The sequence below is a fragment of the Coenobita brevimanus genome, chromosome 87 (assembly GCF_032717465.1).
Source record: "Coenobita brevimanus isolate Jiangsu-jjx chromosome 87, ASM3271746v2, whole genome shotgun sequence".
Classification (NCBI taxonomy): Eukaryota; Metazoa; Arthropoda; class Malacostraca; order Decapoda; family Coenobitidae; genus Coenobita; species Coenobita brevimanus.
In genome coordinates, this window is record NC_137040.1 from 12,170,726 (window position 1) to 12,182,996 (window position 12,271).

General features: G+C 41.0%; 1 protein-coding gene across 1 annotated transcript in view; it reads left to right on the top strand.

Annotated features, from left to right (window-relative positions):
- Positions 1-12,271, top strand: part of LOC145410978 (inactive tyrosine-protein kinase 7-like) — a 393,412-nt gene that overhangs the window by 74,032 nt on the left and 307,109 nt on the right. The window lies entirely within an intron of this gene.

Genomic DNA, 12,271 nt, shown 5'->3' on the forward strand with positions numbered 1-12,271 from the left:
TTCCCTTTCTCTCACATCTTCTCTCTACCTCTCTCTATTCCTGTACGTCGTCTCTTATCTACTCTTTCATATTTTTCCTACTGTCTCCTGGTTCACTTTCTCTTGTCTCCTCCTCCGTCTCCCTCTCCTCTCTTTCTTTTTCTCACATCCTCCTTTCTTCACTTACGCTTCCTTCTCTCTCCAATTTCTTCCTCCCCGTCCCTCTCCCCTTTCTTAGTCCAGACAAATCCCTGCTCCCCTCAGTAATACTGCTCTCTCTCTCTCTCTCTCTCTCTCTCTCTCCACCCGTGAATCACCCCCCGCCTTCTCTCTTCCTCTTCCTCTTCCTGTTGCGTCATCACGTATTCTCTCTCTCTCTCTCTCTCTTCTTTTCTGTTTCATTTCTCCCCCTTCCCCCTTCCTTGCATTTCCTCTTCTCTGTTTTCTCCCGTTTCTCACTGCTTCCTCTTCTGCCCTCCCCTTCCTCCTTTCCTTTCTTTCCTCTCTCATTTCACCTTCCTGTTCTACTATCCTTGTCTTTACCACACAGAATTATTGCAGTACGATAGTCATAATCTTCCCTACAACAATCAGCCTCACAAGGACCAATAGAGCTGCTGCTGTTTACATTCCTTTGTACGCCTTTTTACTTCAATTGCTACTTTCTCTAATTTTTTTATTCCCCAGTTAAACTTTTTTCTTCTCTCTCTCCCTCTATTTTCTCTTTTTGTGTTTTCCTCTCTCTTGCTCTTTCTCTTTCCCTTCTTTTTTATCGTCCTAACTCGTATTTCTCTCCCTCACTCCTTTTCTTCCCTAACTTCTGCTTTCTCCTCTTCCTTCATCCCCTACATGGGTCTTCCCCCTTCTCTCTCTCTCTCTCTCTTTGGTTTGGTTAGTTTCTCTTTTTTCATTTACTCATTCCTTCCGTTCTAAAACCTGTCTCTCCTCTCCCGTCCTCCGCTCTCTCCCTTCCCTCTTTCTTCTATCTCCCTTCTCCCTTACCCAACTCTCTCCCTTCCCTCTTTCTTCCATCCCTGCTCTCCCTTCCGCCTTTCTTCCATCCCCCCTTTTCTCTCACTTTTCCTTCTTTCTTCCATCCTCCCATTCTTTTCCTTCTTTCTTCCATCCCCCCACTCTTTTCCTTCTGCCTTTCTTCCATTCCCCCTTTTTCTCTCTTCCTTCCTACTTTCTTTCATGGCCCCTCTCTCTCTCTCCATTCTCTACTCTTTCTCCCTTCCCCCTTTTCTCCTCCTCTCTTCCTTCTCGCTCTCCTCTCTCCTAATCTGTACCGCCTTTATACCAATCACTGTTCCACTTCGCGTCCGTTAGTCTCCATCTACTGTATTTACCAATCACTCAGTCGCTCTGCCCATCAGTCAATTAATGTATCTTGCCGGACGCCGCATCCTGTCAGGGGTTTCCATCTGCTTATCATTCAATCAATCCATCAATCAACTAATACATCTGTTGCCGGACGCCGCTTCCTTTGAGGGGTGGTCTTTGCAAGCGACTCTCCTGGCACTTCAGTCCTCGTCATTGACCTCTGTACTAATATACTGTATATATATATATATATATATATATATATATATATATATATATATATATATATATCTTTTCCTCATTTTTAACTATTCTCTCTCTCTCTCTCTCTCTCTCTCTCTCTCTCTCTCCACTTTGTAGAGTCATAGTCTAGGTGTCATAGGAAAGTTCGCAAAGCCAATGCCCTTGCGAATTATTCTCTGTATTACATTCATTTTATCTTGTACAATACTGAGGCAACCTATGTCTAATCAGAAATAAGTAACTAGCATAAAATATAATACTGAGAAATGTACAAGAAATCGGTCAGGAAAAGGTGAATCGAGGCCTCCCACGCCACTCAGAATGCGGCCCTAAGTCTTCCTCTCCTTCTTCCAACCACTCCACCCTCTTGGCCTGTCTCCCAGCCATCTCAAACTTTTTTTTTTTTTTTTTCACCCATTTAGTACTGACATCTTTTCCTTTTCTTCCCTCCCTTTTTCCCTCTTCTTCCCTTCCCCTCCCCCATCTTGTTTTCCCTCTTTTTCCTTCCGTAACATCTTTCCTTCACTGTCCATTTTTTCTTTCTTTTCTCGTCTCCGTTTCCTACCAGCTTTACTCATAATCGTTTCCTCTCTCTCTCTCTCTCTCTCTCTCTCTCTCTCTCCCTCTCTCCCATTTCTTACAATCTCTCCTTTCCTTCTCTCCCTTATCTCTCTCCTTATTTCTTTCCGTTTCTCTCTTCTTTATTACCATCTCGCCTCTTCTTCCCTCCCTTCCTCCTCCTCCCCCTTCTTACCATCTCCCTCCCTCTCACGCTTCTTACAGTCACCCCTCCCCCCCTCTCACTCTCTCTCTCTGCCTCATTTGCCCTCCCTCTCCCCTTACTTAAATTTCTTCCCTTCTAGCCACCACTGTCTTCTTTCAACTGCTGCTTCCCATCTCTTTCCCTCCCTTCTTTCCTCTTCCTTCCCATCCCCTCTTTAGCCCTTCCTCCTCCCCTCGAGACTCTCCTCTTAATTTCTCCCCCGTCCTCTCTAATTTTCCCCTCTTTTCTATCACCCTCTCTTTTTCCTCTCTCCCCTTCTTAATCATCCTCTTCAGTTGCTCCCCCTCTTTACCAGTCTCTTTAGTTCCTCCCCCCATTCCCCTCCCTCACTTCCCTGCCTCCCCCCTCGCCTCGCCGTACCCCCCTCCCCCCCTCTCTCCAGCCGTGAAGTGGGTCGGTTAATACACTGTGACGCTTCTGTTTCTTCCTCTTCCTCTTCTCCCAGTTACTCTTCTCTCTTCCTCCCTTCTCCCTTACTCTTGTTTCCCCCTCTTTCTTCCTTTCCTCCCTGTTACTCCTCTTTCCCCCTTCTTTCCTCCTCTCTTTCCCTGTCCTTCCTCCCTCTCCCTTTCCTTCCTCTTCTTCACTTTCTCCCTTCTCACTTCCTTCTTCTTTCCCTTCTCTATGCTACTGTCTTTCCTCTCTCCTCATTTTCCTTCTTTTCTCGTCTCCTCCCTTTCCCCCTCCTTCCTCATCTCCCACTTTTTCCTCCTTCTTCCCTCTCCCTATCCCCTCCTGTTCCCTTTTCCCTTTTTCTCTTCCTCTGCTCAAGCTACTCCCTCTCCCACTGTCCCTCTTTTCCTTACTCCCTGTTCTTTTTCTCTCTCTTATCTCCTCTCATCCTGCTCCATTGTCCCTGTCTCTTTCCTCTCTCTCTCTCCTTTGTGTTCTGTCTACTCCTCTCCCTGTCCTTCCTCCCCTACTCCTCCTGCCTCCCCCCCTCCCCATATATTCTCTTAAGCGCCCCCTCCAAGTTTAAGGACTTTTTGTGAAGACCACCCAACTCTCAATGGATTTTTAAAAATATATATACAATTTTTTTCGAGTGCGTATATTTTAAAGTTAAGAGTGGTGTGGGGAGTGAGGAAAGTACCTTAAGGTTATCGCCATTCAGTCTCACCCAAAGCCGCATTCTCGTGATCTTAGAAGGCTCCCAGTCACCTCTTAACCCCTTCCTCAGCAACCCCCGTGTACTATATTCCTGGGCAATTATTCCATATGTCTACAGCTCTATTAGATAGGCATTGTTTTGAAGGAAGGGTTTGCCAGTAATGTTATAACCACGACCTCATGTGTAATTCGACCAGTCCACTGTGAAGTACTCATTAACTATCATAAAATCAAGTTCTCTGAAAAATATATATACAGAACTTAAATCAAGATCCCTTCATTGTCTGCGCTTTAACTAGTTAAACTGATTTAGCTCTTCTAAACATTGTTCAGACGATTTCTTCTTCAATTTGGGAACCATTTACATTATTCGTTGCTCTGCTCTTCCTCTTATTTTTCCATATCTTGTTTGTAATACGGCGACCAAAACCGAATACAATACTCCAGATGTGGGCATACTTAGGAACTGTCCAAGTGAGGGATATATATTATTTGAACTTAAATGCTCTGCCTATGATTCCAACTAATTTGTGAGCTTTCGTAACTACTACTGTGCAATGTTGACGATTTATGTTTTGAAGATTATTCCTAAATCTTTCTCTCCGTTGAAATTCTTGAGCTGAGCATTACTCATACTGTAATCAGCTTTTCATTTTACTTACAATACACAGGACTCTGCAGCTGTCAGTATTAAAATCCTTCTGTCATGATTCAACCAAAACGAAGTTGATTACGACCTCTCTGAATTATCTGTTCTTATAAACGTGTGACCTCTCTTACGGTGATTTTTGTATGATCAATTATTTTGGATAGTTTTCAATATAAACTTCTGTCAGTATAATTAATACTGTATATCGCAGTTAGAGAATGTGAACCCAGCCTGAGCCTTCTGTTACTTCACTTGAAAATTTCATCCAGTCTGCCTCAGTTCCGTTCATCAGAGCTCGTACTTTACGTTCTGTATGCAAGTTATTGATCACCCTTCGAGACAGTACCAACACACTTGATTTTTTTTTTTTACAACTAAACCTCCTTACTCTGTCACCTTTTTCCCTCCACTGGGCTCCTCTGATCACAACCTTATCTCAGTAACCTGTCCTGTCACTTCAGTGAGGCCTGTAGGCACTCACAAGAAGTGGTATCTGTGGCATTTTGGTGCTGCATATTGGAAGGCTCTCAGGCAGTCCTGCTTTGATTTTCCTTCGAATAGTTATTGCTTCCATGGCTGAGGAACATCTACATGTACTTTGTTCATTACATAGGGCGTCCTCTTAGTTAGGGAAACATTCATTCCTCTTACCCTCTGATTAATGCAAAAAAAAAAAAAAAAAAAAAAAATGCTTTAATCAAGTTTTTTGCTTGTTCTAATGCTGTCCACAAGAAGGGCTTTGTTTACAAAAGGTACCAGTGCCACCTTACCTCTGAATCTCGTTCTTTACATGTCTCTGCCCACAATCGTGCAAAGTCCGTTCTTAGTCTTGTTAAAAATAATTTCATTCCCTCTAAATGTTCTGAATTCTCCAACTCAACTCCTAATTCCTTCTAGCATCTTGCCAAAAACCTTTCAAATAACTTTATGTCATCCTCCTTCCCTCCTCTTTTCTGTTTTGATGGTTCTGTAGCTATTCAGACTTTTCCCTCTTATTCCTCTTTGGAAAACTCCGGTGCTATCCCTCGATCTCCTTCCTATATGATTTCCTCATGTCTGTCATTAAAATTTCTTCAAAGGATGTATTTTCTGTCCTCACTGGCCTCAGTTCTCACAAAAGGTGCGAACCTGATGGGGTACCCTCCTGTTATTCTCAAAAACTATGCTTCTCTACTGACACCCAACCTAGAAAATTTCCTGACTTTTTGAAAGCTTTCAAAAATTACTTCAACTAACTGAGTTTTATCATGCATATCAATAATGTCACTGAAAAGAATACACAGGGAAAATGATGAGACAATCGGACTATTTCGGAATAAATGCTTAAAGACGCCCTTCTGCTGAACAGTTGAGGGAAAGTGTTCCTAACTCCTGCACTGCCTATGCATCTCCAACACTGAAAAAATCATCCAGTGCTAGCAAGGTTAAGGTAAAATATAATAATACTAGAGAAATTAATGTGGACTTGTATGGCAGAAATAGCACATGAGAGATTATTAACGAGGCATATGATACACAAATCAAGAAAAATGGTGCTATGGAGCTTTGTGATGACACAAGAACCCTGCATCTGATCATTAACTGACTGATTCTGTGTCCTTAAGTTCCTCACGTTTTTGCAGGAGCCGGTAACCGCACATCATTTACTTTAATCTGGCTCAGATTTTCGTCCATTTACTGCTTATTACATACAACTCCAGGCAGAAAAAGACAGTAATGTGACTCTACAACCTTTCCATGGCACTTCTTTGTGAATAACACCATATTCTGGCTTTAATATATTGTTACACTCCAGCACTGAAGGCTGAGAGATGGCAGTTTTGGACTACGTTAAAGTGAACGGAGTATAGCTACCGTACCATTTTATTTTGTAGCAGAATTAATTCGCTTTCAGCAGTCAATTTTAATTTTAAAATTTTCAGTAGTTTTTATTAATCCACTTTTCAATATTCTCTATTAACTCCCTCAGGCCGATGATGTGAATTATATTCAGTTTTTACTACTGCTAGACAACAACATCCGGTTCACCACTCGTATTGAAGGGGCTTTTGAGGGGTTGGGCTGTATGTAATCCAGGACACATTTCAGACTCAAATTTCGAAAAGTCTTCTTAGGTAATAATACCGTCTTGAAATTACAAACATATAAATAAGCACGTCATCACAAAGGAATGCTTAACGTGCCATATGAAGATATACCAGTAAGCTGGTAAGAGAGAGGTAAGAGAACGAAAATACTGCTTCTAATCTTCACTCTCGTTGGCTCTGTGTTTTCCTTCACATTTCTCATAGATTTTTCCCGACAATCGGTAATACGTTACCATTTTTCCAACCATAGTAATTCACTCTTTCAGCACTCCGTATTAATTTAACTTTTTCACCAGTAAGTATATATTACACTTAGGCTAGGCTCCTATGACGCACTCAGCTGAATAACACCAATTAGCATTAATGGGAATAAAATACTAGAGTTGTTCCGACCATTAGAAGATTAATAGTAGCATCATTAATACTCATGCTGATATCACTTAGGCCTACTCTCTGCTGATTAAAATTATCCCTGGAATCCAATACTAGAGCTGTGGCGACCATGAGAGGGCTAACGTATCATATGCAGAAAAAACTGTCCAGGAGGAGGTGGAATGATGTCTCCCCAGCCCCAGAACATCCCGTCTAATCTTCAAATTGTCTGGCCCTCCGTCTTTCTCACATTTCTCACAGAATTTTACAACAGTCTGTAATAAACAACCATTTTCTTCGCACTATTAATTAAGTTCCCCTACAGTTAGTATCAATTTAACTTTTTCCTCGGTACCGTAAGCATTACTAATCCAAGTTTTATTTCGGCAGTGGGTATCAAATTAGCCCTTTCAACAATCCGTATATGTTAAATTTTCATCATCATATTGTACTTCATTTAGTAGCCGGGATTAATTTAACACTTTTTTCCCACCAGTCAGTACTAATCAGCTTTACAACAGTCAGTACCAACTACCTTTTTTGGATCGGGTGCTTCCTCCATCTAAATAAATCCTCCGATGACGTCATAAGTCTTTCCTGTACTATTCATCTTCCCGCCAGATGGTTTTATTCCGCGTAATGGTGGCCGCTCACCGTCTAATAATTAGGATGAAAGCTCCCATACTCCTCTAGAATTATGTTGCTCCAGCTGGATCCTTCACAAACAACCTGGCCCTGATGTTCGTCCTTTTGCATATTATTTCACGTAGCTCAGTGGCAGAAAAAGACAATACCACGACTATGCCTCCTCTTCGTGACTAGCATCATATAATTGTATTAATTTATTGCTTTCGTCCAGTATTCAGGCCCATATCCAGAAAATTCGGTAAGGGGTGAGCTTGATTTAGATGAATATCCAGATTATTAACGTAAGGTGAAAGGTTATTAACAGAGAAACAATTATCTATACTCCGACCTTAACTATATTTGGATTAAACTTTGAAAGCGCCCATATTTTTAATGAGAATTCTGATCTTAATAATCTGAAAACCCAAAAGAATTTTATTTATGTCAACTTATGATATCAATTTCCACTACCTTTATCAAAGAGGACCATTGCAATCCCTCCATCTTTAATGCTGAGGTGTAGCAGCTGATTAACATTTGAATTGACTAGTCACGAAAAGGCGCTGTGGGGCGGATGCAGAGCCGTGATACGGTCTTTATCTTTCACGGAACTTCGTTGAAGAAGAGCTCCAAAAGGATAAAAATCTGAGTCTAATTATGGTCGAGCATAATATAATAATCATAGCAGACAGGAATATGGGATTATAAACATAACAATGCTTAAGTAAATAATAAAATGCTTATCAACACAACTATAAATGAAAGTCAAAGCATTCGCCCACGTATGCGTGTCGCCCGCCATCACTAAAAAACTAATCAGTAGGCCTAATCCTCTGGCAGTCAGAGGCATATCACCGGAGCTTCGCCAAAAAAAAAAAAAAAAAAAAAAGTCCTATGATTTCGCTGTTTAATCCTGCTAAGTTAGATATCACATTAGCATTCAGACGCCTGAAGTCAGGGGTATTATGTTGGTGAAGGTCATTGAGTAAATCATGCCACTGAAGAATTTCTAATAGTTACCCTATAAATAGCCATTTCCTACATTGAGGGTATGACAGAGAAGGCGAAAAATGTTAGGCTAAAAGAATAAGTTCATTCTGTTGTCTTGCAAAATCCTCTGGCAATAGGAGGATGTCATTACACATGCCAAAATTAACAAAGAAGACATATATCCCGTGATACAGTCCACAAACTTTGGTTACAATTTTCCCACTTGATTTTGAGATATTTGGGGAACACCCAGACATAAAGATGCAGGCGATTACATTATCCACTCACTAGGCTAGCAATAATGAAAATAGGTTTAGGTGTGATAACACGAAATTAATGATAAAGGCTTGGTAACGATGATATAAATAATATGGCATAAACATGGCAACGTTGTGGCTTCTGCTAAGTATTATCCTAAATGAGAGTAAATTGAAAGTTACAGCCTAGTCGACTTGTTTTCGCCTGACGAAGATCCCCTTTTCGGTTCAGCTAATACCTATGAGTAGCCAGATGGGGGGCTGACCTGATTAGTAATCAAGAAGACCACTACTGCCCCATAACCAAGGTTCACTGAACTTCATGCAACCACGACTTGGTATTCAAGCTGTGGGAGGAGCCCAGTTCCGTCAGATGTAAACAAGCCTACCTTGGGTATTGGGCGGCTACCGTAGCATAGCATCGGTGAAAATCAAAACAACCATCAACACAACACATGTAACAACTATGCAAGCATACTGAAGTTACAGAAAGAGGACGGGGGATGAGTGCCGTTAGATACTGTAGCTATGAATGAGAGTTAAAGGCATTCAAATACGGTTGGGGGATGAGTGCCGTTAAATAGCTATGAATGAGAGTTAAAGGCAACGAATGGATTTTAAAAGCCTGGTATGATCTACAACTGCTTTCATGAAAGATGGTTTCTATTAATTTACGAAAAAAGTAATTGCCCCCAAGGTCTGCACTTACCATATGAAAAGCACGGGATACTGAAGAGCCCTTTGGGTGACACTCAGTTCCTCAAAAACTTCTGAAAATCGCAACACACAAAAATAAACACAGCAACGACAACACTTCCCGTCTGAGCGGCGACCGTCTAAACACTGTTGCCATATTGGTATAACAGCTTCCATCATTTTTTTAATAGTTTGAGCTGTATCATTCATGACTAAAATTAGATCAGCGGATGAGTAGATGAGCAAAAAAAAAATGAAGGCATGAGTAAAAAATAATAAGCGTTGCAAAAGTCAGGAAGTACAGTGCTGTACAAATACGAAAAGAAATTCTCTGGTTCTTTCCCACACTGACATCATGTCTCTCGGTTGAACAAAATTATATTTGCCTGATCGCTACTGTCCTGGCATGATCAACAGTGAGTCTAATACATGAGCAATCGTAATAAGATGCAAGAAAGAGCCTATGGACAAGTAATTTATTATTAATTACTTGTGTACCATTTTCTATGATACCTGTTACCACCACTAGCAAAACATTAAGGGATAACTTGATTAGATTCCCAGTTGTTCGATTTTGTTTATTTTGCTATTTGCGGCAGTACTATACGGTATATTGAAGTAACTTCTTTAATTTATTATTATTATTATTATTATTGAGAATTAAGTGTGAAAAATATTATTGTTTTAGCATCTAGCCAATGTGAATACACGACTTTTAAACAGTTGCCACTAAAATTTTTGTAATATCTGTAGCTGATGGCAAAAAATCATTGATACCTTTAGATTATTTTGTTACAGATCAAAGTAAATTAAGTATATTAAGCTAAATAACTTTCAATAATTCCAAACTGGAGGGCAACTTATCAAAAAGAAAGCGTCCAAATTAAAGAATTGCTTTAGAAGAATACTGATTACTTCAGCCAAGTCACAGTGGAACTAACAAAGGGAGGGGGGCTACGGGATTGGTATTTGTTGTAGTTTTAGTCAAGTTAGTGTAATGAAGAAAAGAAGACTATGGCCAGACTATTAATCTTTCCTACAGATAAACTATGCTTTCTGTTCAGCCAGTGTCATCTCTAGTTACTTTAAGATTTACAAAGATGTCTTCAACCCTCTAATGACGATACACACAGACCTTAACTTCGATACTTAATTTTTCCTACCTGATGATCACAACATTCTTGCAGACTCCTGACGATTTGATTCAGCTTAGGCGTGTTCCGTCCTCGCCCAAGGGTTATTCGTCTTTTGTCATCTGGAAAAGAGAAATAAAAAAACAGTAGCCCTCGAGCGGTTTAATGTCATCTATAATTTAATTTTGCTTCAGATGAGTGTGTGTGTGTGTGTGTGTGTGTGTGTGTGTGTGTGTGTGTGTGTGTGTGTGTGTGTGTGTGTGAGAGAGAGAGAGAGAGAGAGAGAGAGAGAGAGAGAGAGAGAGAGAGAGAGAGAGGAAAACTGGTATGAATCCAAAAATGAAGGGGTGTTAGTGACAGCCATATTGTTTGCAATGAAATTGCTGTATGTAACCCCTAGGTCACACACAGCAAAAATCATTCTCTCTCTCTCTCTCTCTCTCTCTCTCTCTCTGCTTTCCCCTCGCCCTTCCCTTACACTACTTCCCTCTTCTTCCTATTTCTTCTCTCTCTCCGTCTACATTTTCTTTCCACCATTAACCCTTCACTCTCCTCTTACTTTTATTTTTTTACCTTCCTGTCTACTTCACACCTCCCTCTCACTTCTCTCCCGCCCCACCAACCATTAATCTACTTTTCCTCCATTCCTCCTCTCCCCTTAATTGAGTTCCTTCTCTTCTCCTCCATTACCTCATCTTTTTACTCCTCAACTCTTCCATTTCCTTCTCAGTTCATTCATTACCTCATCCTTTTCCTCCTCTCTATCTCTCTCTCTCTATCTCTCTCTCTCTCTCTCTCTCTCCCATACACAACCTCGTAACCAATGACAAGCGCGCCAGAATTTTAAGTCCCACTCCTCGACCTCCTCCCCTCTCCCTTTCCAGCCACTACTCTCTCCCCTTCAGCCCCCTCCCTCTTACCCCCTTCCCCCTCTCCATCCCCATTCCCCTCACCCCCACCCTTCATCCCCCGTCGAGCCTCCATTTCCCCCCGCAGAAAATAGTGGTAATAATAACAATAACGTAAACCACGGCGACGTTATTTCCCCCTCCTGCTGCCCGGGAATGCTGAGTCTGGCGGCGATTCAATTCAATAACTGTGCAGCGTAGAGGGAGAACCAGGTATATATGGTCGCATAATAGGCTCGCAAAACCACAGGTGCTGGATTCATAAACTTCCTTGGACGTGAGCTGTGTTTAGGACTGCTTGTTCATGCTCTTACCTTCAAAAACACATTATCAATACGTCCACTAGTTTTGGCAAATGCAGAGCATAATAATCATGAAACCGAGATATCAGAAAATCTTGGAGTTTTCATTGCATTCGTGTTTGCAGTAGTAAATACACGTTCATCTCCTTCATACTCGTAAGGAGTACATTTAAAAGAAGTAGCATTATTAGTGGCATTATGATCAGTGATAGAGATGTACTGGTTGCGATCCAAAAACTTAGGCTGAACAAGACACATGGACCAGTAAAAAAAAAAAAAAAAAAAAACTCCAAGAGTTTTAGCGGGAGTAATATAAAAAAATAAATGAATATTTATCTATCTATCTATCTATCTATATAAACCTTTAGTTCAGTGTTTCAGCATACAACTGGGAATAACAATGCACCACATGACTGAAAAATACACATGTATAACTCCACTAAAGACTCATCTAAAACGTGAAGCTGTTGGACTGAAGGCCGAAGTTGTCCTCCTGCAGTCCACCCTTCTTTTACGCGATAGGGAGTGAGCTGAGGGACGTTTGTATAATCGGGAATTTCCGCTTTCGGTTTTATTGGTGCGACTACGTGAAGCCGTCCCTCTCCAACACTAACTCCTGTATTAAGGAAGGGTAATAACGACTTCACTCACATGACGCATTCTTTTATTATTCTTGCTACCTTCAGATGATATCAACTTCAGGTTTTTCGAGCTGTACAGAGATACAACCTTCGCCACTTCGTTGCAACACGTCATTACAGTGAAGGGATTAAAAAGAAAAAATGCAACCATAGAAAATTAATTGTCAGCT